This window comes from Artibeus jamaicensis, unplaced genomic scaffold (assembly GCF_021234435.1).
Source record: "Artibeus jamaicensis isolate MK-2021 breed Jamaican fruit bat unplaced genomic scaffold, CSHL_Jam_final scaffold_537, whole genome shotgun sequence".
In the NCBI taxonomy this organism is placed as follows: Eukaryota; Metazoa; Chordata; class Mammalia; order Chiroptera; family Phyllostomidae; genus Artibeus; species Artibeus jamaicensis.
The window spans coordinates 16155431-16181029 of NW_026522047.1; the positions used below are offsets into that span (position 1 = coordinate 16155431).

At 42.1% G+C, this 25599-nt stretch overlaps 1 long non-coding RNA gene across 1 annotated transcript in view; it reads right to left on the reverse strand.

The window, feature by feature from the left end:
- LOC119061733 (uncharacterized) overlaps positions 1–9805 on the reverse strand; it is an 86960-nt gene extending 77155 nt beyond the window's left edge. The window contains exon 1 of the long non-coding RNA XR_005084841.2: positions 9749–9805. This is a non-coding gene — a long non-coding RNA (uncharacterized LOC119061733). The remainder of the gene's footprint in view (positions 1–9748) is intronic.
- Between the last annotated feature and the right edge of the window lie 15794 nt (positions 9806–25599).

A 25599-nucleotide genomic window follows, 5' to 3' on the forward strand; every position in this document is an offset into this window, starting at 1 on the left:
ACGTGGGATTGTAAACATGAGACCAATCCATCCTGAAAAATCACAGAACTGCATTCCTTTTTTAAAAGTAAATTAGTTAATAATTTTTCTCTCCAGCAATGAGCGTTTTCCTGGGAAAACATGAAGGCCAAGCCAGGGCTGGAAATGAGGGGACAAAAATCTACAGAGCTGGGAAACTTGAGGTTTGGTTTGCCAAGAACAGATGCATTTTTAAGAACTTTGGACTTCACGTTATAGGTCTGTGCTTCATTTTCCAAATATAAAATGGCAATAATGGAGGAACTCTACTGGAAAGACTAGGGAAAAAACCGTAGTCAAATAGGTGTTTATATATTTTAGACCCATTATTCTCAGAGCCTTTGATATTATCACATTTTATCATTCTGTAGTTGATTTTACACACACTATCATGTCCTGTAAAGTTTTACTTGGTATACATTTATTTTGAAGATTAAAGTGATACATAAAGGCACATAAACTCTTCTGTCTTTAGTTGGAGGCACTGAATTAAGAGAGAATTTCATGGCACGTCCCAGTCAAGATGCCCCCAAATGTAGTCTAAACAGGTGTCAGGAAACCGGGTTGATCTTCGCTACTTGGCATAAACTGTATTTTATTGCCTTTTAAAAACGAAGTTCATAAATAATGGAAAATGAAAATAGCTTTGTTTTATATTTATAACAATAACACAAAGAAAATATGACCATCAGAATTAAACCCTTAAAAAGATGTAAGCCAGTGATACATCTGTTAGAAGTGATAATTGCCTTTCAGGTACAAGATATGCATTGAGCGGCACAAGAGACTCAAAATCTGTTGAACCAACGAAAACCTCAGTGGAAACAGTGTTGCAGTTTTTAGAAGCTGGGCTTCAGGAAGGAAGGAAGGGCAGCTCTCATTTGTCTAAAGAACTGTCAATTATCCAGTCTAAGGGGGTGAACAAAGTTAGGATAATTAAAAAAAAATTGAAGACATAGTCTCTTAAAGAGCATGAACTTGACTCCTTTCTGTACTCTATGGCCACTGTTCCCTCAGCTCCTCCCAGCAGGCACTGGGCTGGGTCTCACTGCATCAGAGATGGTTCAGAAAGAGTGAAAAGCAGAGAGGAGAGGCTGCTGATTTTTCTGGCTTTGCTGTCCCCAAACAAATCCATTGAGACTACAGCAGTAGCTTAAATATCAGGCAAGAGACACTCCCTCAAAGCCAAGGTTGTCGTTCCTGCTGTCTCTCTGAGATTTCCCTGGGGCCAGAGAGAAAGCGAACACTGGAGAAAAAATTAGATGTGTTTCGAAACCTGCCTCCTGGCAGCCTACAGGAGCCACAGGGGGAGCAAAATGGGGGCTAAGGTGGAGAGAAAGGTGGGCCCCTTCGCTGGACGGAATCACCTCCTGCCACCTCCACAGGAGCTTGGAGCACCCAGCACCGTTAGGTGAGAACTCCAGTGCCTCAGCAAGCAGCAAGCAGCAGCTTGACCAGGGACTGCCCTCCTGGGACACCTCAATATGTTCCTCGGGCTATTTGGCTCTCCCTTGTGGACACACCTTCATGATACTCAAAAGGCCACCCGAAAGGCCCAGGAACCCCTGGGTGCCCTGCCGTACTGTAATAAATCAGGGAGGCCAAAGAACAAAATACTGCGATGCCTTCCACCGGGCTGAGGCACACCTGTTACAACCATTTTTTTTTGAGGATTTTAAAGACATTTCACTACACTTTTGAGTTTTTGTGTAAGTCAACCAAACAGCAGGCACGAACGCACAATGGAGAGATGTCTCAGCAGAGAAAGGGAGCTGCTGAGATTTTTCATTTGCTTCCTCTGTTCAGTTCAGTCCAGAAATCGACTAAATTCTGAAGTCAATGGATGGAAGTCTCCTCTCTCAGAACTTCCCTGAAAGATGAGACAGTTAAATGTTCCAGTTTCACAGGGCATCGCTGCCAACTACCTGCCATGGAAATGGAAGAAATCGGTCCAAACCCCAAAACAGGATTTGCTGAATGTCATTCAAATACAAATCATCCAGAAGTGACTCAGGGTTTAAGTTCAAATCTGGAAGAGGCCTAAACAAACCTGAAGGGGAGAAAGACCAAATTTCAAATCCTGTGATACCAGGTTTCCATGTCTGCAGGTGACAGGGAGCAGACCCTACGCTCAGGGCCCCCTGCTCACGGTGCGCTGTTCTAGCCTCGCGCCTGCCAAGGGGCCGGGCCTGCAGGCTCTCCGGCTCCTCCCTGAAGTCTCACTCTAACCCCGCACGTCCCGGTTCATCAGACCTAGTTGCTCAACTTCACTGTGCTCTACCCGTAAATATTTGTGTTTTCCTTCTCTGTGTTGTTCTGATTAACTGAGAATACTCTGATTTGAAACGAGCATGCCAGAGAGAGTTTCTGAAAGTCACATGCACTCACAAATCTCAACCCCGTGACCACTGAGATGATTCTCGCCAGTCTCCCCCCCTCCCCCAACCCCCAGCCTTGCTCTGTGCCTATGTTGGTCTGTTTAAAACTGGTGCTTCTCTGTTGTAAACAGTCTGTGATATGGTAGACAACATAGTAGCAAACAGTATATAGAGTTAAAGGTTAATTTTTTTTTTAGATTGGAATGGGGGTGATTCTGACTTTCCCCTGGGGAGTTGAACACACACAGCCATCCGGGTGCAGAGCGCGGTGGTGCAGACATTTCTCTGCCAGCGTTTACTGAGATATTGTAAATTACTCAGCTCCGGCAGTATACTTTCTCTGCCTTAATCTTAGGCTGACCCCCGAGGGGCTATTTATTGCAGATACACAACGTGTCACTAGAAGCGAAGTTAATGTAATAGGACACAAGTAGCTCACATTGTTTAAATGTGTTCCAGAAAGTGAGCCAATTGAGTTCAGAGAATGCTGCACATGCTCTTCTGCCTGAAAAGCAGCAAGAAATGAGCGAGGGAGCGGGTGGGGGCCAAAATATTAAACACTGCTCACTGTAGGTGGCCAATTAATACCCTGCATCCAAGCTGGAACAAATCCTTCCACTATATATGGAAAGCATATAAGCTCTTATCTGCTTAGGCATTATCAAATATTTTAGCAAATCCTAGTAACTTCAAACACAAGTTTAATGGAATGCAGTGCTAAAACATGCAAAGTCAAGAATCAAGTTGTTTTTTTTTTTAAGAACATAATCTGTTTGAGAAGGTTTCAAGAGAACTACTTTGCAATGCCATTATAACCTCATCCCACGAGGAAAGATGTCTGATGTGGCAAAACAACTTTACACACGTGTGCGAGCCCAGCGCACAGCTTTGCCTTCCCCAAATCTGGGTCGCACACCGGGAAGCCATTTAAATGTCTTAGAAGCTGGAGCAGCGCGCAGCTATCAGTCCAGTTCTCAACCTCCAGTCACCAGGACCCTATCAGTCTGGGAGGGAATTCCAATAGACGGCCTATGACATGGTGGCAAGATCCAGCTGGGACACGCGCCAGTATTGATTCAACGCTGTGGTCTGTGTGTTGCCATCCCGTTAAAAGTAATACAATTTGTTGCACCACACACATAAAAACGGAGTCCAACGTGCCATCATAGCTAATAATGAAATGCTGGCAAAACTTCAGTTTCACTCATTTGCACATTTACTTTAAAATGAATCCATTTCGCCTCCGGTCATATGGTCCTTTCCCCCGGGGCAACTGGGATATATTTTGAGTGTCTTTTCATCTTTCCCATCTTCCTCTGGGTTTTCCTCATGCACTCAGGGTGGTTTAGACGCAAGGCCAGGAAGCAGGTGAAGTGAGAGAAATCTCCCTTGCAGGGGGAGGTAAGTGCGGCACAAAGCCGGAGAGAAGCGCCGAGGAACAGGGAGGGAGGGAGGATGTACAACAAACCTGCGCGTGGAGAACGGACCCCCCTCCGCATCTGAAAGCTGAGCCATGACTGGACTTACAGTGTAACATTTTACACCTTTCATGTAAACCAAAATACAGACAGCCAAAAGACAGTGCCTAGCTAAAAGCAGGAAAGAGGGAGACAGAGAGCCATACTTTTTTTGTTTTTAAGAGACTGATTTCTGGGTAGGTTTTACACAGCTTAAGGAATCTAGTGCTTGTGAGTGATGCAAGATAACACTTTCTTGTAATTTTATATAGTAAGCAAAGATTTAGAATATTTACAGACCACCCCGAGTAAGAGCGTCACTGGATTCTAAGAGCAAGCTCATACCAGAACATTCATCTTTGGGGGGAAAAAAAATATCCGATGGCCCTCAGGCCATATATGGCTGTAAAGGAAGGTATGCCTTTGACCTCCCAGTGCCTGCAGAATTGGAGCAGAAGCTCATTACAGCTGACTGAGGACTTTTCTTTCTTTCATATGTTATAATGACCAACTTTTGATCAGATCTGGCCTGGAACTGTACTAAAACATAAAGGTTTCCCCCATTCTAATCTCTGACAAAAAGAGATTGTAAAGATATATGGATTGTTTTGAGGGACAGTCTGCTGAGGTGAGGGACTGTGATTCAGTGTGAAACAAAGTTCTCCAATCACTTGCACACAGCGAACTGTGCTGCATCGGTATCTGGGGGCTGCCGGCTTGCTCTCCGCTTGTGGGCTGACGCAGAAAGGAGCCTATGTATTGCATTTTAGACCATGTGCTGCCAGGCTGGTGTTGAGTTCCTTTTTCTGATTTATGGGTAGGTCTTGAAACAGTCAGAATTTTGCCTTATTAAAATTGATAGAGGAATGTTTCAGACTTTCAGTCAAGAAGAATTCCTTTCATTTTTATTCTGTACAATGTAATTGTAATGAATTACAGTATTCCACTATTTATATTCTCAACATACACTTTCACAGAAGTTCCCTGTCATTCCGCATTAGTTAACAGATGCTACAATGTCTGATCTTAAAGATTTCACGGCCCCTGTGTATTTTTCCCATTACTCGGGCAGCTAGGTCCCCCCCCCCCATTGGTTATTTCCTCTATGGGAATAAAGGCCTTTCTGCATAAGCATTAACTCTTTCCTGGTTCCACGTGCTGGAGCGTCATGTACAGTAAACAAAGCAAAGGACACACTTGCCTGAAGACACGCTCATTCCTACTCACATACGAATTTAATGGTTAGTCAGTTATTCAGTTAGCTTTTTATGAAATGTTAACAAAATTTAAAAAATGATTTTCACTGCAATTACTTTTCTATCAAGCAACTGTTTTCAGGAAAAGATGCTAGGCAACTTCTGCAGCATTATTTTCTACCAGGAGAGACGTATAACTCATACAACGCTGTATGTTTACCTGCAGGTCATGATCTACCTGGGGTGCAGAGGCTGCTAAATATTTTACCTTAGGATATCAGTTCAATTTGTTTTTAATGGAATGAAATGCCCTTGGTTTCCTTCCTCCATGGGTTCCTGAAGAAGGTGACGTGTCTTCTGTCTAATGACAGAACTCATCCAGAAAACATGGTTTTGTGCAAAAGTCTCCTTTTGATTAAGTTCTGTAACCATGGCAATTCACTAAGTCTGGTTTATTTTAACAGAATGCCAGGGAGTTTTAGATTTGGTGGTGATTTACAGTTTGCAGGTATTTGTTATAATAAATGGGCATTTATTTTAAGGACAGGCAAATATGAAGTGCCATCTTGAATTCAGGGGATGGGCCTTTCCAAACCAAGATTTGCTCTAAGGGTTTCTTGACTGTGATAAAAAAAAAAAAGTGGGTACCGTTATATTTGCATATTTAACCATATGGCTTGATTAAAATATCACTAGACTACACTTTTTAGTTTGTGCACAGTCATCCACTGGATAATTCCAGGAACAGCTGGCGTGGCTCTTGCACTGGGGTTACAGAGGTCCACAGGGACCACTTCTTGCCCCAAGGAGGTCTGGAGTTCTGGGGGGCCCTTGCCAGAAACACGCTTCACACACTGACGGGTTCTGTCTTCACCCAGGGTCCCCATGAGCAAAATTACCCATGAGAAAAGTAAGGTGACGGGACATGCTGCCGAAGTGAGTCACTACTACCTTCTTCCCCTGGGCTCTGCAGGGGTGAGGGTGGCAACGAAAACAAGGGTCAGAGGGGATGGCGCTGAACTTGGGCCTCTGCACTCCCGGGAGTGCCCGTACTTCAGGGATGTAGAGGTTTCCGTGCAGAGGCACACAGGGGGCTCCTGGACCTGGGATGCTTTCTGAGGGTTCGGAAAGGGAACAGTCTCCCCCTTCCGCGTGGTGGTGAGTGCGTCTGTAACCTTCTATTACTGCAGGGCTTTCTGACTGCGGAAGATTTGTTTTCCAGAGTCGTTTCCAAAGAACCAGGCAGAGCAAACAAGACAGTCATCCTGAGAATACTCACATTTTGACCTTTTCGAAAACTTTTTGGATGGCCTATTTTGGGTTCCAGTTTCTAACCTCAAAAAGCTCATGGAGCAAGTTACGGCATATTCAAAATCAGGGACTTTGAAATGATGTCAATGAGGGTCTCAGGAGTGGATATGGGAGAGTGACCAGGAGAGACAACTCCGCCCCTGCGCGACCGTGGGACTGTGTTTTGGCCCCTGGGTATATACCTTGAAGGTCATCGTTAGATTTCACTTGACAAAAGATTCTCCTCCTCAAGGAAAGAAAAAAAAATTGCTAAAAAAATATATATTCTAGATTAATGTGCTGCCAGAGGATTGACAGAAATCCAGAATAAATTAGCAACAGAATTGCTTTTAGCCATAGGATTCTTTTTTCCCCAAATAAAAAATTAAAAAGAGTAAACATTTTTTTGGAGTTTGAATAAAATTTCAGTATTCATTATGGGAATGTGAATCAGTTATTACCCCACAGAAAAAGATAAGAAATAAATATGGTGGCAAGAATCTTATTCAAAAACAACTAAGGAGAGGTATGTTCATGTAAAAATAATTATTCTTTGGGTTATAAATATAGTATAATAAATTTTTATTGTGGAAAAATTTGGATTACAGAGAAGTATTTTTTTGAAATCCTCACCAGGGGATGTGTTTATTGATTTTAGAGAGAGGGGAAGGGAGGGAGAGAAACTCCAGTGTGAGAGAGAAACATCGATCAGTTGCGCCCTGTACCTGCCCAGCCCAGGACCAAACCTGCAACCCAGGCATGTGCCCTGGCCAGGGATTGAACCTGCTTCCCTTTCTCCGTTTATGGGCCAATACTCTAACCAACCAAGCCACGCCAGCCAGGGCCACAGAGAAGTATTTTCAAAGTAATATCAAATGATCTGTAGGCCCCTTATTTGTCTGTTCATGGATGCATGGATGTAGGAATATAACTGATGATGAATATACCTTTTTGGCCTGTGTATTCAAATTAATATTGTCTTGGGCAGTTACTATGCTTTTTTGTTTTGTTTTACTTTTAATTTTTACTTAAGGAGGAAATAAAAAAGACAGAATTGAAGCAAACTGTCATTGATCTAAAATTTTAGGAAGTGGGAAACAGGGACTTCAACTCTTCACAAATTCCTTCACTTTTCCGTTCAGACAATCCCAGGTAGCAGGTAGTATTTGGCTTGAAGCCAATGTTTTCTTGGAGGCCCTAGGCCTCTGGAAGTCCAATCCAGTCTATTTTAGGGTTATCACCCCCAATGGTTTACGCCCGCTTTCCTAATTTCTTTTTCCATTATCTCATAAAGCAAACAGTTACAAAATAAATAAAAGGCTATTTCACTGTGAGAACAAAGGCCAAATAAGTTAGAAAATAATTGTCTTAATGAACTGCTAAGCCTAAATTAGACTTCTTGATATAAACTAAAATCAAATGCCCATGGCTTGTGATAGATTAATGACTATTGCACATATTAAGCAAAAGTTTATCTAGTCTGTTTATGAGCTAAAAAAAGGCAAGATTTCCCAACCAGAGGCTAGAGGAAATGAGTTTGGGTGGGGGCGGGGGGAGTGGGTAGATTCATATAATGCTTAGTGTGAAGGTGTACTAGGATTTTCTCCAAATATATCTTAGATTAAGTACCATAGAATTGCTAGATCTATTTAAAGTTCACAGCTACTTCAAGTAAACACACTGGGATGAGAAACAATCTGTCACAATGCAGAGCAAATTTAAGGAATTAAAAAGAGCCCAGTGGAGTCCTGGCCAGTGTGGCCCAGTTGGTTAGAGAGTTGTTCTGTACACAAAAAAGCCGCAGGTTCAATTCCTGCTCAGGGTACGTACCTAGGTTATGTTAGGCCCAGAATTAGATAAAAGTAACCAAGAGGAACCCGAGGCAGGCTCCAGACTGACTCAGCAAGGAAAATAGAAAGTACAGAAAGTACAAAGAGTGCTGAACAAGGTAACCGCCTTGTGCATGACCTTGTCTTTGCAGAAAAGTATCCACTGTTGCAAGCAGAGAACATAGCCATGTATGTTTCCTCGAGATAGCCAATAGCTAACTGCCACGTCTGCTTCCGTATTTGCTTGCTTGCTCACCCCAATAAAAACCCCAGGCTGTAAGCGCCAGGCACGACTCTCATTTGCAGCCTCTTGGCACCGTGTCTCTGGACACCTCGAGAGTTCGCCCCTGCGCAGGTAAAGCTTTGGCCAATAAAGTTCCATCTTAAACTCCTGAAAGCTTCCGACCATTTGTTGCTCGCATTGGTGGATGCCACTGTTACAGGTTTGATCCCTGGTCGGACTACATACGGGAGGCAGCCAATCAATGTTTTCCTCTCACATCTGTTTCTCTCTATATATCCCTTCCTCTCTTCTAAAAATCAATGGGCATATCCTGGGCGAGGATTAAAATATACAGCCCAGCGGTAATCATAATCTAGAAGGATAAAATATTTCTTCTCCAACCCACATGTCCATCACTGGCAAGTAGATAAAAAAGCTATGGTCCACATATACAATGAAATATTACTTGGTCACAGAAAAGAATGAAATCTTACCATTCACAATAGCATGGATGGACCTACAGGATATTATGCTAAATGACATAGTCAGAGAAGGACAAATACCGTATGATTTCACATATATGTAAAATCTAAAGAACAAAATAAACAGAAGAACAAAATAGACTCATAGATGCAGAGAACAGACTAATGGTTGCCAAAGCAGGGTACACTGGGGGACTGAGCAGAAAGAGGTGACAGATTGAGAAGTATAGATTGGCAGGTACAGAATCGTCATGGGGATGTGAAGGACAGCACAGGGAATACAGTCAGTAATATCATCATAACTGTGTATGGTGCCAGGTAGGTACCGGAAATATCAGGGGGAACACTTTGTAAAACATCCGATTGTCCAAACACTATATTGCACACCTGAAACCAACACAAAATAATGTTGAATGTAAACTGCAATTGAAAAATAAAATAAAAAAGATTTCTTCTCTAGCTCCTTTGAGCTAATGCTCATTTTCTCCATCTCTTCTGTCTTTCCTCTGTCTCAGTAGCTTTTCCCTCAACTAGATTATCCTCCATCCTGCCCCTGAAACCAAGTGAGCATGGTCTACTCTTAATTATCACATGACTTTAGTTTTAGCTTCATGTCTTCCCTAAGCGCCCCCAGGGCGGGGCTGCCTGTGCTCCCGTTTGCTCAGAAAGTGGTCTCCACTCCCATGACAATGCGTTCAAGTTGCCTTTGCAGGTGCCTCCCCCTGGAGACTGCCCATATCTGAGCAACGTCGTTTGCCCCAGCATCCGGGAAAATCCTGCTCATTGAGCAGGTGCTCCACGATATTTCTTAAGTAAGTGAATAAACACGTGATACCAAATAAATAGAATGGAACAAATAGGAAAGGAAGTCTCACCTCACTGGGGTGTTGCCGTTATAATCACTGCACGCACCTTTGCCAATTCTTTTCTGTGCAACAACCTGGGCCGTTACGCTTCACGTGACCAGGTGAATTCCACTTGGTCAGCTGTAATCGCTAAAACCTCACCTGCTGTCAAACACACTGTTTAGTCTCTGTGTGTTATACAAGAGAACGAAGGCCCCTGGCTTACTGTGTTTCTTTTGGCTAAATGATCGTTAAGGGTTAATGACCTAATGCCTTGCTTCAGACCAAAAACTATTTCTAATCGGTCATTAGTCTGACTCTACATGGCCTGAAACTCCATGATTATTGCTTAATTTAAGCACAAACTACTCTGCAAGTGGAACATGGCCTATCTCTGCCCTTCAAGCATAATGAACACAGATTTTCAGTGAACTTAATCACTTGTTTACGTATGAGTTCGTTCTTGGCAATAACAGAAGTTGTTTCCTTGGCTTTTAGAAAAATGCAAACATGGTATTCTAAGTCAAATCATGTTGCTTATTTCTTCATGATCAACATCATTATATTTGATTATTTCTTAAAGTTATAAATTGCATAACATTTTATTTCAATATTCTGCAATGTTACTCTCTATTCACCTTTTCTCTCTCAGCATAAATCTAATTAATTGCTTGAAATATATAATAGCAATTGTCTAATGACAGTGTGACTCATGCTTCTTCAGGCAACTTGATACTGTATGATTTCAGAAATACCTGACATCTCTTATATTAGTAACAGTAAATACATCATGGATTTTCCCGAAGTTTGGCTTTACAGATCTTTACGGCAGCACCGAACTCAGTTGTACTGTTCCAGCCTACTTGATAATTTCCTGATTAGACCACTCCCTGGTTGGAGGAACCAAAGAAAAATGATGAAGTCTGCCAGAGGCCAATGGACTGTGTATTTCTTCCAAAATTCTATGTTTTTCAATAGCTTGTGGGTCTTTTTTTCTGATAAAATAAACAATTTAGACTAACAAGCCACTCATTGATCTTTGACCTTTTCAGCCAGATCAAAAGCATCTTAAAAGCCAATTAGTGGAAATGTAGAGAAAAGGTCATTTTATTATAGCACTCAACATTGGAACCATAATATTTTACATAGATTCAAATTATCCCATGGCTTTCATTAGAAACGTAGAAAGACTCAATCCCACAGCAGGTAAATATTTTGCATGCACACATGACTCCATGCTCTCTCCTCCTGGAGGCCCTCACCTCTCCAGCACAGCCGACACACACAGCCTCCAGGAAACCCCCCCGATGATCTGTTTTGATGGACAACAGGGATAGCACTGATAAATGATGTCTATTGATAATCCCCAAGCATCGTTTTAGCCACTGGCTTTAATTGCTTTCTCCAAACAGCCCTTTCCCAGACTATTTCAGAAGTATTGCATAGATTAAACACTGGCTTCTTCCCCTCCCTCCCTTTTCTTCTCTGATAGTGTTGGTTTTAGGCAGGACAAAACAGAGAAAAGGGAGAAAGTCAAGGACTCAGCTGGCTGCAGAACTGAAAATGAGCCCTCAGAAATAGAAACAAATATTTTATGAAAACAATTCGTCAATATATTTGCAATGACATTTCTAAAAATCAAATGTTTCAGGAAACATCCCTTCATTCATTCATTTTTCTGACTTGACTTGAGGATTTCCAGTTTGCAAGGCCCTGGGCAAGATATACTTTGGAATATATAACAATACAAAAGATATGGTTATTGTCTTTAGAAAATTATAGTCTACCAAACGGTGTCACAATCTGGTAAATCCTTTGGTATCCTGTGCTGGGGTATAACATCTTTCTGCCAGTTTAACAAGAAATGGTAGAAGTCATTTTGATTTTGGTAGCCGACATTTTCCTGTGGTACAGAGAACCAATTTACCTTATTTTAAAAATGAGAGTATCTAATTTTTCTCCAAGAAAGACATTATCTTTATATGTATGGCAGAAAAGTAAACAAGTATACAAAAAAACCACCCTGGAGTAAAAGCTTAACTATATCCTAAAATGAAGCATAACACTCTAAAGCTATAATCTGAAAAATATGTGGAACTGGCAGAATAAGTCTCCAAGGTCACTTGTAACATGCAAGTATCAGGTATTGAAAACTGTACTAGACTTTGATTTCTGAGCAGGAATTTCCAGTCTTTTCCTGAATGCTCTTGCTTTAAAGTACAAGCAGACCACATTCATCAAAACCAGATGCTGATGTCTCTCTGCTCAGTTTCACTTATCAATATCAAGTTTGAAAGATACAAAACAGTTTCGTAAAAAATGGACTATGCCTGCGGTCAGGTCGCATTCACCAGGGCTGACATGAACCAAGGTCCATAATGCCTTTGAAACAAAACAAAAACAGAGACAAAAAAACAAAAAGGTCATTGAATCCACGTATTTCCCTCCAATTTTTTTTGAATTTGAAAATTATTTGCTCAAAAAATTTCACATACATGTGCAGCACTCACACACACACATTTGTGCTAAGGTCTGCAAAATACTGGGCCAGGAGAGAAGCCAAATTCCTGATCTGGTTGTGTGTCCCTGCTGTGCCTGGAGGAGCGGCCCTTCAAACTCTTGGTATCTTGGGCAGCCAGTGGGCCGGTATGATGCAGGCGTGCAGTCGGCTATGGTGTTGCCACTCCCACCGTCCTGAGTGGATAGGGCAAACCACACATTACAGCCTCACAGCTAGTACCACTGCGTTGGAAGAATCAGGACCGTATTGTACACTTACGTCTGCGAGAGAATAACAGTCTTTGAGGCCCTGTGAGGTCCTTATTTGGGGATCCAAAATTCTAATGACATACCATTTTCTCTAGCTGCATCTGAAACTCTCTATAAAAAGCTTCCCTTTTCTCTTAGAAAGTAGTACTGATGGCAATACAAAATTGTATAGTTTTTAAATGCATTTGCATACTCATTTTAGTTTATAAAATAAAATTTACTGTAACTACAGAAATTCCAAGAGACAAGTAATTTGAAAACTTCACAAATCCACATATAGTTATGGAATTATCAAAAATGCCAACTAGATGGTAATATTCTGCTATAAAATATAACAGCAGGTAGCATAACTGAATATTACATCTGTATTAAATGTGAGCACCAATATTAAATGTGATCTAAACACTGTTTGGAATTTTAATCTTAGAAAGACGCTCAGGTGCCATGTTCGGCAGTAAATGCGTAATGAAACAACCAGCAACTCTGCCTTCGGAGAGTTTACGGCCCGCAAACTTACAGCACATACAGCTCGCCAACATACTCTAAACAAACACGTACACAAACAAGTAAATAATTAAGATGGTAAGATGTGCGATGAAGAGGGCATACTAGGATTCATCGAATTTTGTAAGTTAATTGCAAAGTACCAACTTGACTGGGCTACAAGGTGCTTAGATATTTGGATAAGCATTACCCTGGGTGTGTTTCTGGATGAGGTTAACATCTGAATTGGTAAATTTAATGAATAAAGCAGGTTGCTCTCCCTGATGTGGGTAGACCTCATTCAATCAGCTGAAGGCTGAATCAAAGAAATAGGCTGACTAAGAGAAAACCCTTCCTGCTTGAGAAGCTTTGAACTGAGACATCGGTTTTTTCTTGTCCTGAGTCAGCCTGAAAAATTACCTTTTCCGGGGTCTCAAGCCTGTGGACATTGGCACCGAAAGTGCACTCTTAGCTCTCCCGGGTGTCCAGCCTGCCGATAGCAGGTCTTGGGACTTGGCTATCACCACAATCCCATGAGCCAGTTCTTTATAATAAATCTATCTCTCTATCCATAGTTATGAAAATAAATATTTATAAATACACACATTTTATTAGTTCTGTTTTTCTGGGGAATTCTTGAGTAATACAGATGGTGTGCTTTTCATCGAAAAATCTCATTGAAATGAAGATCTGAACTGTGATAGAGAAAGTAGGCCTGTACTTATGCCCCTGCCTCAGACAGCGAGAGAACTGGAAAGAGTGTATGGAACAATGGTTAGCAGACCCTAAGGCAACAGGAATACTGTGCTGTAATCCCGGAGAGAAAGAAGAAAACAAGGTAAACTCCAGGCCTGCCTTGGCTCTCTGCCTGGAGGCATGTTTGTATCCAAGGCTTAAACTGAGGGATCTCAAGCAGAACGTGGGTGTGTTGCTGATTTGAGAAGCTAAAGATAGAAGTTCAAAGAGCCTGAAGCAAAAGATTTGGGGGAGCAGAGTATTGAAAGGTGGGAGACATCCATGGTAGAATTCAGGAGCTCTTCTTAGGGGTCATCTTAAGCCTTTGGCTGAATATTAAGGCATATATACACGGTGTGAAAGTGGTCAGTCTGGGCGAAGAATAACCAGGGGTTTGTGAGCTGAATAATTCCCAGACATTATTCACGAGACATAAATGTACAAACACCCAAAGGGGAGAGTCTTCTTTAACACTTGAGAAATTCAGTAGAGAGCCCAGAAATGTCACGCTCAGGTAAGAAGCCTAAACTAGCACTAGAGTAGCCGTCATTAATCTTAGTAACACGTCTTTAAAAGACCAAAATTATCATAAAGTTAACTGAACTGCCTGAAGAACAAAACCCAACAGTCTTTAACAGAAGGCAAAACACTCCATAGTCACCAATGTGACACTGACAAGGCCTAGAATCCAATAAAAAGACTTCTAGATCTAGGTGTGAGGAAAAAAAAAACACCAGGAAGATATGATGCACATTTGAGAGAGAGAAATTAGTGGGACGGAACAGTCTCAGAAATGACAGACATAGTGGAATCAGCAGGGAAGAACTTTAAAAATGTAATATCTAAAATGAAAATTTAACTGCAGGGGATTAACAGCATATTAGACACTTAGAAGAAAATATCAGAGAGTTTGAACACTGATATTTAAGCACAAACTGAAACACTTGAATTGAAACTAACAGGTCCTCTGTAACCTGCAAGAAAATGTCAAGTAGTTTGGCATCTATGTAACGGTAATCTTGAAAAGAAGGGTACGGGAAGAGAAGAGAAAAATGTTTAGGGAGTAGCTGAAAATTGTCCAAATAAAAAGTATAAACCCACACTCAGTAAAAAATGCTCGGTAAACCCTATGTAGTATGAACAGAAAGAGAACTACATCCAAGCATAAAATAATCACATTGCTGAAAATGAGCTATAAAGAGAAAAGCAGCTAGAAAAAAAAAGACCACGACATGTACAAAGGAACAAAAACCAGAATGACGACGGGCATTTCAAATTAAACTGTGCAAGCCAGAAAACCTTTCAAGTGCTGAAAGAATGAGGAAAACAAGTCATTCTACAAACATTCTTCTAAAATGCAAGCAAAATGAGGCAAACAAAGGCTACACAACTTTGCTGTCAACAGACCTGCTCTATAAGAAACATTAAAGAGAGTTCTTCAGGTAAAAGGAAAATGTTAACAGATACAAACTTATGTCCATACCAAGGAATAAAAAGCACCAGAAATGATAAATGTGAGATCAAATATTAAAGACTTACCTTTCCTATTTTTTTAAAAATCTACAATTGACTGGGGAAAGAACTGTAAAAGCAGCTAGAAAATAAGTAACAAGATGAGAGCAAGCATATACCTATCAAAAATGACTTCAAATGTAGATGGACTAAATCCTCCAATCAAAAGTCAGATGGCTGAATGGGTGAAAACACAAGACCTGTCTGTACACTGCCTACAAGAGGCACACTTCAGATGTAAGGGCACACACGGAGTGAAAGGATGAAGAAAAGACACTCCATGCAGACGGAAACCAGGGGAAAGCTAGAGGGGCTACACTTACACCAGACAAAATAGACTTTAAAACAAAGAGTGTAATAAGAGACAAAGGGTGTTACACAATGATAAAGGATTCAATGCAGCAAGATAAAACATTCAGTGGGGTGAATTGCACTTGTGTTAGTAAAGCGCCAGTGCTTATAAACTACATTGTTTTAAGGATCTCCCTATTAGAAGAAACTCACTCTTCATCAGTTACATTTTTATATACCGATTTAAGCAGAACAGAAAAGGACTGGGTTTGCGGCCCATACACACCTAACCTAGATGTGCCCATGAAATGTCACACGAGTGAAACGCACCCGTCATTATTTTGCCACAGGAATAAAAGCAAGCACAGCGATGGCAGAGAAGGCTGCATCTGCAAGCAAACTGCTGCGGGAGGGCGGCAGGGTGCAGCAGCTCCCGGGTGTGAAGGCCACAGCCGGGCATCGTGCAGAAGACGACTCTTGCCGTGGGGGTCGATGTTTGCTCTTCGGACAAGATGCCAAGGAAGGAGAGGGTTTCAGAGGCACTGGGAGGAATGTTACCAAAGGCCTAACATGAAGGAAATAGTGCTCGGCGTGGATATCAGCATGGGCTGGGGCACGGAGGGGTGAGGAGGAGAGGTGTTAGCAGCACAAACATGGGAAACCAGAGAGGCTGGAGGAGGCCAGGTTCTAGAGAATTTGTACGCCACGTTAGGCTCAGTTTGGCCCTATTTCTGTCAATGGCAGGGAAATGACTGAAGCATTCTGAGCAGGTAAACAATGAGAAATCGACTTCTATTTTAGAAAGAATGTCCTGGACGAATTTTGGAGAGTAAATGAAGGTGTGCAGGTAAGTGAGACCCAGCTTTAAAAAATATCTGCTGTAATAGGTGAGCAGGAGAAGGCAGAGCCTTGGGCCATTACAGTGGCAGGGGAGGATGCAGGGGGTAACTGCTGATCATTCGGACTTGGGGCTGTCGGAATGGAGCTGCTGATAGAAGAGAAGCAGCCAAGGTGATGCAGCTTTTGGACCTGGGGCCTCCCTGGGTGAGGGGTTTTATTCAGCACAGTAAGAAATAGGCCAACAAGTTTCCAATGATTTCAGAAGACTGATGAGGCTAGCGGAAAGCAGTTCTTGCTTACTGCTAAAATAGAACATGGAAGCGGTGTTTTTCTGGCATGCTCAAGAAGAGTGTTCCATGGGTATCTGGCTTTCCCCGTTCTGCCCCCTGGCTGAGCAACTGTCTTATACACAAATACATACATTACTGCTACGGAGCCCAGCTCGGGTGAGGAGCTAACAAACTCCTTTCTCTTGCAGATGAAGAAATACTGTCATTGTGAACTGTAATTCAGTGGACAGTCTACTCAAATTACTCAAAAATTCTTTTGCATTCTCATTATTTTGGGTCTAATTACCATGTGCTCTTAAGCAATTCTCTGGACCTTACCTGTCTGTGAAAAAGCTGAACTCCATGGTTCCTGCTTTCTTTCTGGCTCCTTTAACAACAAATGTACTGCATTGGGCAATAAAAAGGGGCCTCACTATTGAATGAGGCCCAGAGGGAGTATTCCATTTGTTCATAAACACTACAGGGGTCTTTGTCAGGGGTCTTCTGCATGGATATCACATCTGTTCTCCAAGAACTGTGACAGTTCATACCTTTAGCCATTAGGAACTATTACTTCCAGAGTGCCAAGTATAAAGTTTATCAATAAGGCAATCTAAAAACAGAAATCAAATAATCAAGGGCACCTATTTACTATTCGTTTTTCGTAATATAAAAGCATCTTTTCCTGTCCTACATCTAATTTGGGGCCTGCCAGAGGGCTCGAAAACAACCTACCTTACCTTGTGGAAAGGACCAGGCGAAACCCGGAGGATGGTTTTGAACACTTGGCAATGTTGTCCCTGACTTTTTAAAGGTTATCTTCACTGAAGCCACACGGGTGTTAAAGAAAGCATTGTAACTGTGCTTTTTTTTTTTTTAATGTCAATGCTCAGGGCAATGCCTTTGGCACGGCTGCTTCTATGACCGAGGATACCGTTTTCTTTCCCCTGTTCATAGAGTTGTATATACAAGAAAACCAGGACCTCGTTTATGGTTTCGCTGCTTCTTCCCGGGGGACTTGCCAGTGTTCTCAATTTAAATCTACGGCGCGGTGCAGTGGGTTGACTTTGGCTTAGCTATACAGTCCCATACTCAGGAACACATAAGAAAAATGTTGCATTGCTTCTGATAGTCTACGAAGTATTCTGTTTCAGTTGATAGCTCTGCTTTATTTAAAAACATTCCATATTTTAAATTCTTATTATGTTTGTTTGTGAATGGAAATTGAAGAGTTTGTGGCAACATTAGACATACAGGAAATCTGTATAGCTCTGAACTAGCCCTTTTGTGTGCTATTTACTCTAATTCGGTGTTCTTTTCATGAGGATGAGTTAGGTCTGCTATAGGTATAAACTTCTGAACACTGATTTTAGTGATGGGTTTGTCAGTAACAAAATTCCAACTCACTTTTGTCCTCAACTGATGGTCTCTCTAGAAGGTGGTTAGGGACCGTATGCTGCAGGGGCTTGGCCTTCCAAATATACTGGCAGTTCTTGGCCTCCACTCAGATTCTGGCTGGTATGGAATTTGTTTTTCTTTGAAGGCTACTCCAAGACCTGAGTAGAATGATTTGTATCTGGGTCTGTTTTGCTTTTCAGGTGGTATCACACTCCCTTGCAGAGACTCTGCCAGGAATAACCTCTGTTGGGAGGAAAAGGGAAGTGGGGGGAGGGACAGAGGCATGGGAGAAACAGCAGATCAGACTGACTTCGTATTTCAGAGTTCCGAGAAAGAAAGCAGGACTTACTGTGGAATTCACTTAAATAAATATTCCATTGCCTAGATAATCACACTCAAGTGTTTGGGGACAAGACGGGAAAGCTCCAGCTTCATGGTTATTCACAGATGGCTGCCAGTGCGATATTAGCTCACGGTGTGATCTGGATGCATAAAAAGAAGACCTTATTTAGACTGCACTGATGGGAACATTGTGCCGGAAACACGCGTAGGGCGCAGTGGTCCTTTTTGCTATTGCTGTTTTAAGGGCCGCATTTAATCCAGCTACCCCACGCTAAAAAGGACAGTGACAGATGATGAGAACACGGCTGAAGAGGGCCACTGAGCAGCCCTAGCACAGAAGATAGGCTTTGTGAGGAAGAGTGGCCAGAAACTTCTTCATCTCAGGCCCAAGAAGGGTTGGACTGCATTTCTGAAAGTGCGCTTGGCTGACACCTGAGTCGGGATCCCCGGAGGTGTTTTTTCAAGTAAAGCCTTCTTGGCTCCGTCTACAAACTAGAGAGTCAGAATCTTGGGTGCCAGTTGCGGGATGGATACGATTCTTAAAGAAGCTTTCAGGTGACGTCTGTGAACATGAGCATTGGAAATCTTACTGGAATCAGAAGCTGGGCTGTGTCACAGGGTAGACAGACAGGGTTAGCCATGTGACAGTGGCCCAAGGGTGGGAACTAAGACCACAGGCAGGCAGATCTCACCGCAACTCAGAGATGGGTTTTCTTTTCCTCTCTGCACCCTCATTTCTTAACAAAGTGCCTTCACTTCATGGGTACTCAGTCCATCCTGGTGAAACATTCGAATGAGTCATTATCTCATGTAGGGTGGCTGTACATTCTGATTTAATAGGGCAGTTCTTGGTTTACACCCTTTAAGCCAGTGTCTAGCACTTGTCCTGAATTTCTCGTTTTTTAAAATAATAGTGTTATTATTACTGGTTTCATTGCTAATAAGAGAGGATGAGTCTAGCCCGCTGCACTTTGCATTCTCAGCTCCTGTCACGGTCGCACCCACTATCTGTGAGGTGAGTGTGAGTGAACAGAGGGCTTACCTTTGTCACGTGGTGACATCTGGAAGGTGGTATCAGTGGCCCTCTCCTGTCCCTGTTCTCTTCTACCTGTAACACCTTACTCCATAAGAGCTCAAACTTTGTACAAAATTTCACTTAGAAATATCTTGAATTGTGAGAAGAACCATTTGATCAAACTCCTACCGTTCACTGGATACATTTCTATTCTAAATGAGAATAGAATTAAATTGAGAAAGCTTATAATATTAGAGCATCTAAGTTTGGTGAAACATTTAGAGGGATTTTCTTTTTTTTTTTAGAGGGATTTTCAATAGAACTTACACATATCAAAGAAAAACACTGAGTAAAGGTAAAAACATAACACCTGTGAAAATATTTACACATTTCAATGGAGAAAAAATTAGAATTGAGAATTCCCTTTAGTAGAATTTGCTCTGAACTTACCAAGTACCACAGCTTGTTCATGTATATATGGTTTTGAATTACAGAAATTATGATATGCAGAGAAGGGTAAGTTGATCATGTGCATTCAAGTGCGTTCATCTCAAATATAACTGAAAAGGACTGAAGACAATTCCATTAAAAATTTTAAATATTAAGCCCTGGCTGGTATGGCTCAGTGGATTGAGCACTGGCCTGCTAAGCAAAGGGTTGCCGGTTCAATTCCCAGTCAGTGCACATGCCTGGGTTGTGGGCCAGGTCCCTGGTTGGGGACACAGGAGAGGCAACCACTCACTGATGTTTCTCTTCCTTGCTTTCTCTTTCCCTTCTCCTCTAATGGTAGATAATAAAACCTTTAAAATTTTTTAAATATTAAGACTACCTTGAAAAATAATACATTCCTCATAAAAATGCCAGTGACACAAAATGCCAGAGACACTTATAGCTAAGAATTCATATGGGAACACATACAAAGAGAATTATTCAAACGATTAAAAAAGCAACCCCTATACTAACCATTTAAAATGTTGCTTTGATTTACATAGATATTTTCTTTTTAAGAAAAATTTTTAAATTAATTTTTGAATACTACAATATTGGGGGGCTCACCAATTTACTAAGGCCTGTTTGTCAGTTAACAAACACTTCGCGAATTATACAGTTTAATTAGGTTTAGTGCCCCCTTCCCCTTTCAAATGTATACGGTTTTACCGATGAACTGAGTGGTCACCCTACTTTTGATGATCAGTGAGAGCTGGGTTATACTGTCGCAGAAGGTAGTAGGTGTCCTGCTCCAGGAAATTTTGAGAAGCAGGACACTGTGAGCCTGATGAGGGAGGCTGAGGACTGCACCTCTGAATCAGGAGAGAAACTGGACCAGATCACTGGGTTTCCACTTTCCTGTCTTGTCTGCACAATCACGGTTTCGTTTCAGGTGAGATTTGTGTTGAGGAGAGAAGCGAGATCACCTCTTATTCATTTTCATCCATCAAGCAAGAAAAAGGAAGGACAGAAGGGGAAGGGAGGGGGAAGGGGAAGGGAGAAGGAGAGTATGAATAAGGAAGAGGAAGAGAGGAGCTTGAGACCGAGATGGCTGGTCGCCGTGGGCTGTAAGGCTAAAGGGTCGCTTTCTTCTAAAACCACACCCACCTGGTTTTTGTGGGTGAGCTCCATGACTGCCTGCTTTTATGTAATGACCCTCACACCAAGAAATGGGCCAGGGCCCAATGACGATCATTTTTAGGACAGTCCAGATATGCCAGCTTGGAGAAAGGCCCACTAGAAGTACTCATGGTCCAGGTCACTCGTGGACAGGCAGAATCAGCTGCAGTCGGCAGGCCATACAGCCGGTGACTCCACGGAGTGAAGGAAGGGCTCTCTTGGTAGTTAGTCCTTTGAAAAACCATGCACCAGCCTGTTTCAGCATCTCACTGGTCACGCGAGGGCTCCTGGGTGAGAATTTTTGAGCTGCAAAGGCTTCTACTCAGCTCCTGATGCTGCCGTAGCAGTCACTGTATAACAGGTAAAGGGTGAAGCATGTGGAGTTGGACCCCGAATCCAAGCGTGGCTCCCTGCCTTACAGCCCAGGTGCCCCTGAGAAACTCTCTGCACATGTCTAAGCCTGTGTATTCACTTCTAGAGTGGAGATAGTATTTCATACTTCATACTTTTGGGGAAGGATTGAATAAAAGAATGCACGACCAGTGCTTACTGTCTGAAAACATTGAGTAGGCACTCATTCAACTGCAGAATTATTTATCATTAACATAATTATCATTGTTAATATTATTGTGACTAGACGACATTCTGGTTGTCCCCTCCTCCCTTCAGAACTTCAACACTATGATTATTGCCTCATTCATTCAATGAACTAAATTAAATCAAGATTAAACTCCTACTACATGCAGAGTTCTGAGATTACTGGGATTGAAAGATGAATGAGACAAAGTGCAAGAGCTCATGTCTGGGTGGAGAGGCCAGGCCCTTTGCCTGTTCGGGGACAGTCTACTCTGCAGTGACAACTGCACCTTTACTGCGTGAGTCTCCAGTGGTGTGTGACTGAATTTAAGAAAGTTGTTTTATGTTCCCTGGGACGGTTTACCCACTGACCACTAAGACTCTTACTTTCAGGGACAATGTGTGCACACACGTGTATGGTTTCTCTCTGTGGGCGAGGTGGACCTTCCTGTGGATGAGAAAGACAAGGCAGTCTTGCCAGAGCTGCCTTAGCTGGTAGTGTGGTGGCAACGGCCGTGTGTGGCTTTAGGCGAATGGGACTTGGCTTCCAGGCTTTGCTCTCCCTCAACTATCTTTCCCACCCTGAGCTGCCCGCAGGTGACAAAGCAAGGCCTGTTGTGCCTCCACGGAGGACTTTTTACAAGCTGCTCCCTTGTCTGGGAGCCACCACCCTTCCCCCATGGCCTGCTGAGCACCACGTCTCTCAGCTCAGCTGCTGTGTGATCTCCTCCATGATGCACCTGTCCTGGAGGACGGTGGGCCGCCTCTCCACTGGCCCCCCTGTGCCCTCTATCGCTTCTGTAACTACACAGGAAATACTGTTTTTGCCCTTCATTGAGACACATCTGTATCTTTTGGCTAATCATAAGTCCCCGAAGAACAGAAACTAATTTTCATTGATCTTGTATCTCTGACATACAGCCCAATACCTAGAACGTAAATGGGAATGTAATAAAAACTTGCTGAAAGAGTCACTGAGTGAATGCACGTGTGAGTGAATGAATGAACTGGAGACCACAGTGCTACGGACACTCAGTATTAGTTATCGTCCCCTGAAACCTTTCCCCCGTTATCAACAACGTCTCCTGGAGTGACTTCTTCTAACACTTTCTATTTCACAGTCTTGATTCTCTTACCCTGGCTGAACTCTCAAAAGAGCTATCCCCTACCTGCTTTTCCTAACCAAACTCAACATTCAACTAAATGTTTCAGAAACTAAAAACCACCTCTCTCATTACTTGTGATAACCGCTGCCAGACATTCTCACTCCCCTGCAAACCGTATAGATTTATTCGTCATCACTTCAATTTCCTAAAAGCCCCAACTTTCTCTGACTATCATTTCCAAACCTGGTAACAATTCTAATTCTCTTTTCCTCCCCCCAACCTCCCAAGCGTGCCTGTCTTGACCCCATCTCTTCTCAGTTACTGATAACGATGCTCTCAACCTCGCACCTCCTCTTAGACTTTTCATTAAAATCCACTGTTCCCTTCAGGATCTTTCATAGCTTTGTTCGAGCAAGTTGGCTTTTGCTTTTCACCAAAAGTCATCCCTGAATTCCATCTGGCCTATCATCTACCACCCGACACGCGCTCTTTTGATATGAATCTCTTACTCCTGTCCTCCTCCCCCAGTTCTCTTCAGGCCAGGAGTAGACAGACACTCACAGGTCTTCCTTATCTTCACAACACTTCTCTCATGAGTCTCCTACTGTTCATCAGACCTTGACTCCCGAGGCAGTTCCTTAATCCCTCCCAATCAGAGAGTTCATTGATGTAGGCCCAAGAAATGCATCAAGTTAGTTTTGGAGTCAAATCCAAGGTCCACTAATTCTCCGTAGACATTGATGATTGGTCCTGCCCATTCTTTTTTCTTCAGCAGTAAGTGGTTAATCCGGACCACTTTTCTATACTTTGTGTGTGTTCACATCCTGTCTCTAATTTTTAAAAATATTTTTAAAAGATTTATTTATATACTTATTTTTAGACAGAGGGAAGGGAGTAAGAAAGAGAGGGAGAGAAACATCCATGTGTGGTTGCCTCTCACATGGTTCCTAATGGGGACCTTGTCCACAACCCAGGCATGTGCCCTGACTGGGAATCAAACCGACGACCCTTTGGTTCTCAGGCCAGCACTCAATCTGAGCCACATGGGCTCCATTTCTGATTTAAATGATTTAACACATTTACAGTCCTATTATATCCAAATAATATTCATAACCCATACTATAAGCATTGGGAACTATTCAATTTGAGATAAACGGTATAAAGCACCTAGTGCAACGCCTGGCATTACAGGTCTTAACTACCAGTTCTCTATGTCTACCATTTCTCTTTGTCCACAGCAACACCACAAAATCTTTCATTTCACAGGCAGAAGCTGGGTAGAGAGGGATTGATTAAACTTCCCTCGCTCTCGCGGCTAACCAATGAGTACATCAGAAATGGGACCCAGGCTCCCCATCTCCAAGCACAGGGCAGGGTGCTGCCCTTTCTCTTCTCTGCTTCCGAACTATACTTTACACCATGAAATTTCATGTCCTGCAACCACAAAGGGACTTTCAGATTTAGTAATTATCCGGAACACAGACATTATTAGCCATAGAATAAGACTGATAAGTGTGGCCCGGTTTATTACATTTTAACTTTATTTTTCAATTACAGTTTACATTCAATATTATTTTGTATTAGTTTCAGGTGTAGAGCATAGTGGTGGGACAGTCATCCACTCTACAAAGTGTTTCCCCCATGAAAGCGATCTTCCTCTAGTCCGTAAAGTTAGTGCCCATAGCACAGACTCTGAAGCTTTCCTTTAGGACTCACAGCTCTGTTCTTTCACTTGTTTGTAGTAGGGGGAAAAAAACCACATTAAAGAGAACATCCTTAAGTGACCAGCTATAAGGAATAAGTTAAACATATGATAATTTATTTGGGATGTGATACTGTCCATCCTAAACAATATTAATGCGCCTTTGTGTTTGTTAACATGAAGAGCAATTCATAATATATCATTAATTGAAAGTGACAAGTTCAAAACAATACATATAGTTTTATACTACTTAAAGAAGTCTTACACATTCAGGCACATAGGTACTTACACACGACCATGTGTGTCATTACTATGTTCCCTGTGGCTGGACAGTGAGGATGTTTCTTCTCATTTTTTTCTATTATGAACAAGCTAAAGATCACAGACTTGATTTTCTAAAGAAAAGCTTTAACACACTATGGAGGTTACACATTAAAATTTTAACTAACAGTTGATATCTTAGTGTAATAGAATTATAATTGACTTTAAAAAAATTTTTAATTTATATTACGTGCATTCTCAAAAAATAAATTATTTACTTAATAAAAAACAATGAAAAGGACAAAAACAATCAAAGCCCATATTCGCTGCACCACCTCACATACTGTTTGGGGTCAGTACTGCCAGCGCATGTAAATTCCCCGTGCACGGTTCATGGGCCAACATGCGAATACAGCAGCTCCCCCTTCTAAATGCATGGGGAGGATTTACGCTACCACTGCTCATCAGTTTATCAGTCACAATTGTCTTTGGGTTTACACAAATTCTGAGCACAACCAATAGTTTAAATGCCACCCCTGCCACCATCGGCGGAGCCCATGTGCAAGTACTGATGTAGCCTGGATTCCTGGAAAAAGTGTGTACAGATTCAAACAGGCTTGGAAAATCCAAACAGAGCCTTTTATTAGTGACCCCTAGTGACCTACAATCAAGGCTAAACATCTTGGCTAAACAATTATCTTTGGGAATTGAAATGTAAACAGAAAGAAAACTCGCTGTTCACCCTTGCCCTGGGTGGCTATTCCTTTCTGGCAACGACACACCCATGTTCGTCCTATCAATATTTAAAAATTCCTGTTACACTTTTAGAAGTTACTTCTTTCTTGTTTAGAAAGCAAAGTGAATACAATTACATATCAGTGTTCCCAAATAAATTGCCCTTTCCCTAAACAAAAGCCAGTATGAAATTATATAGGGAACAGTAGACTTTGTTCCCACAACCAGGCATATAAAAT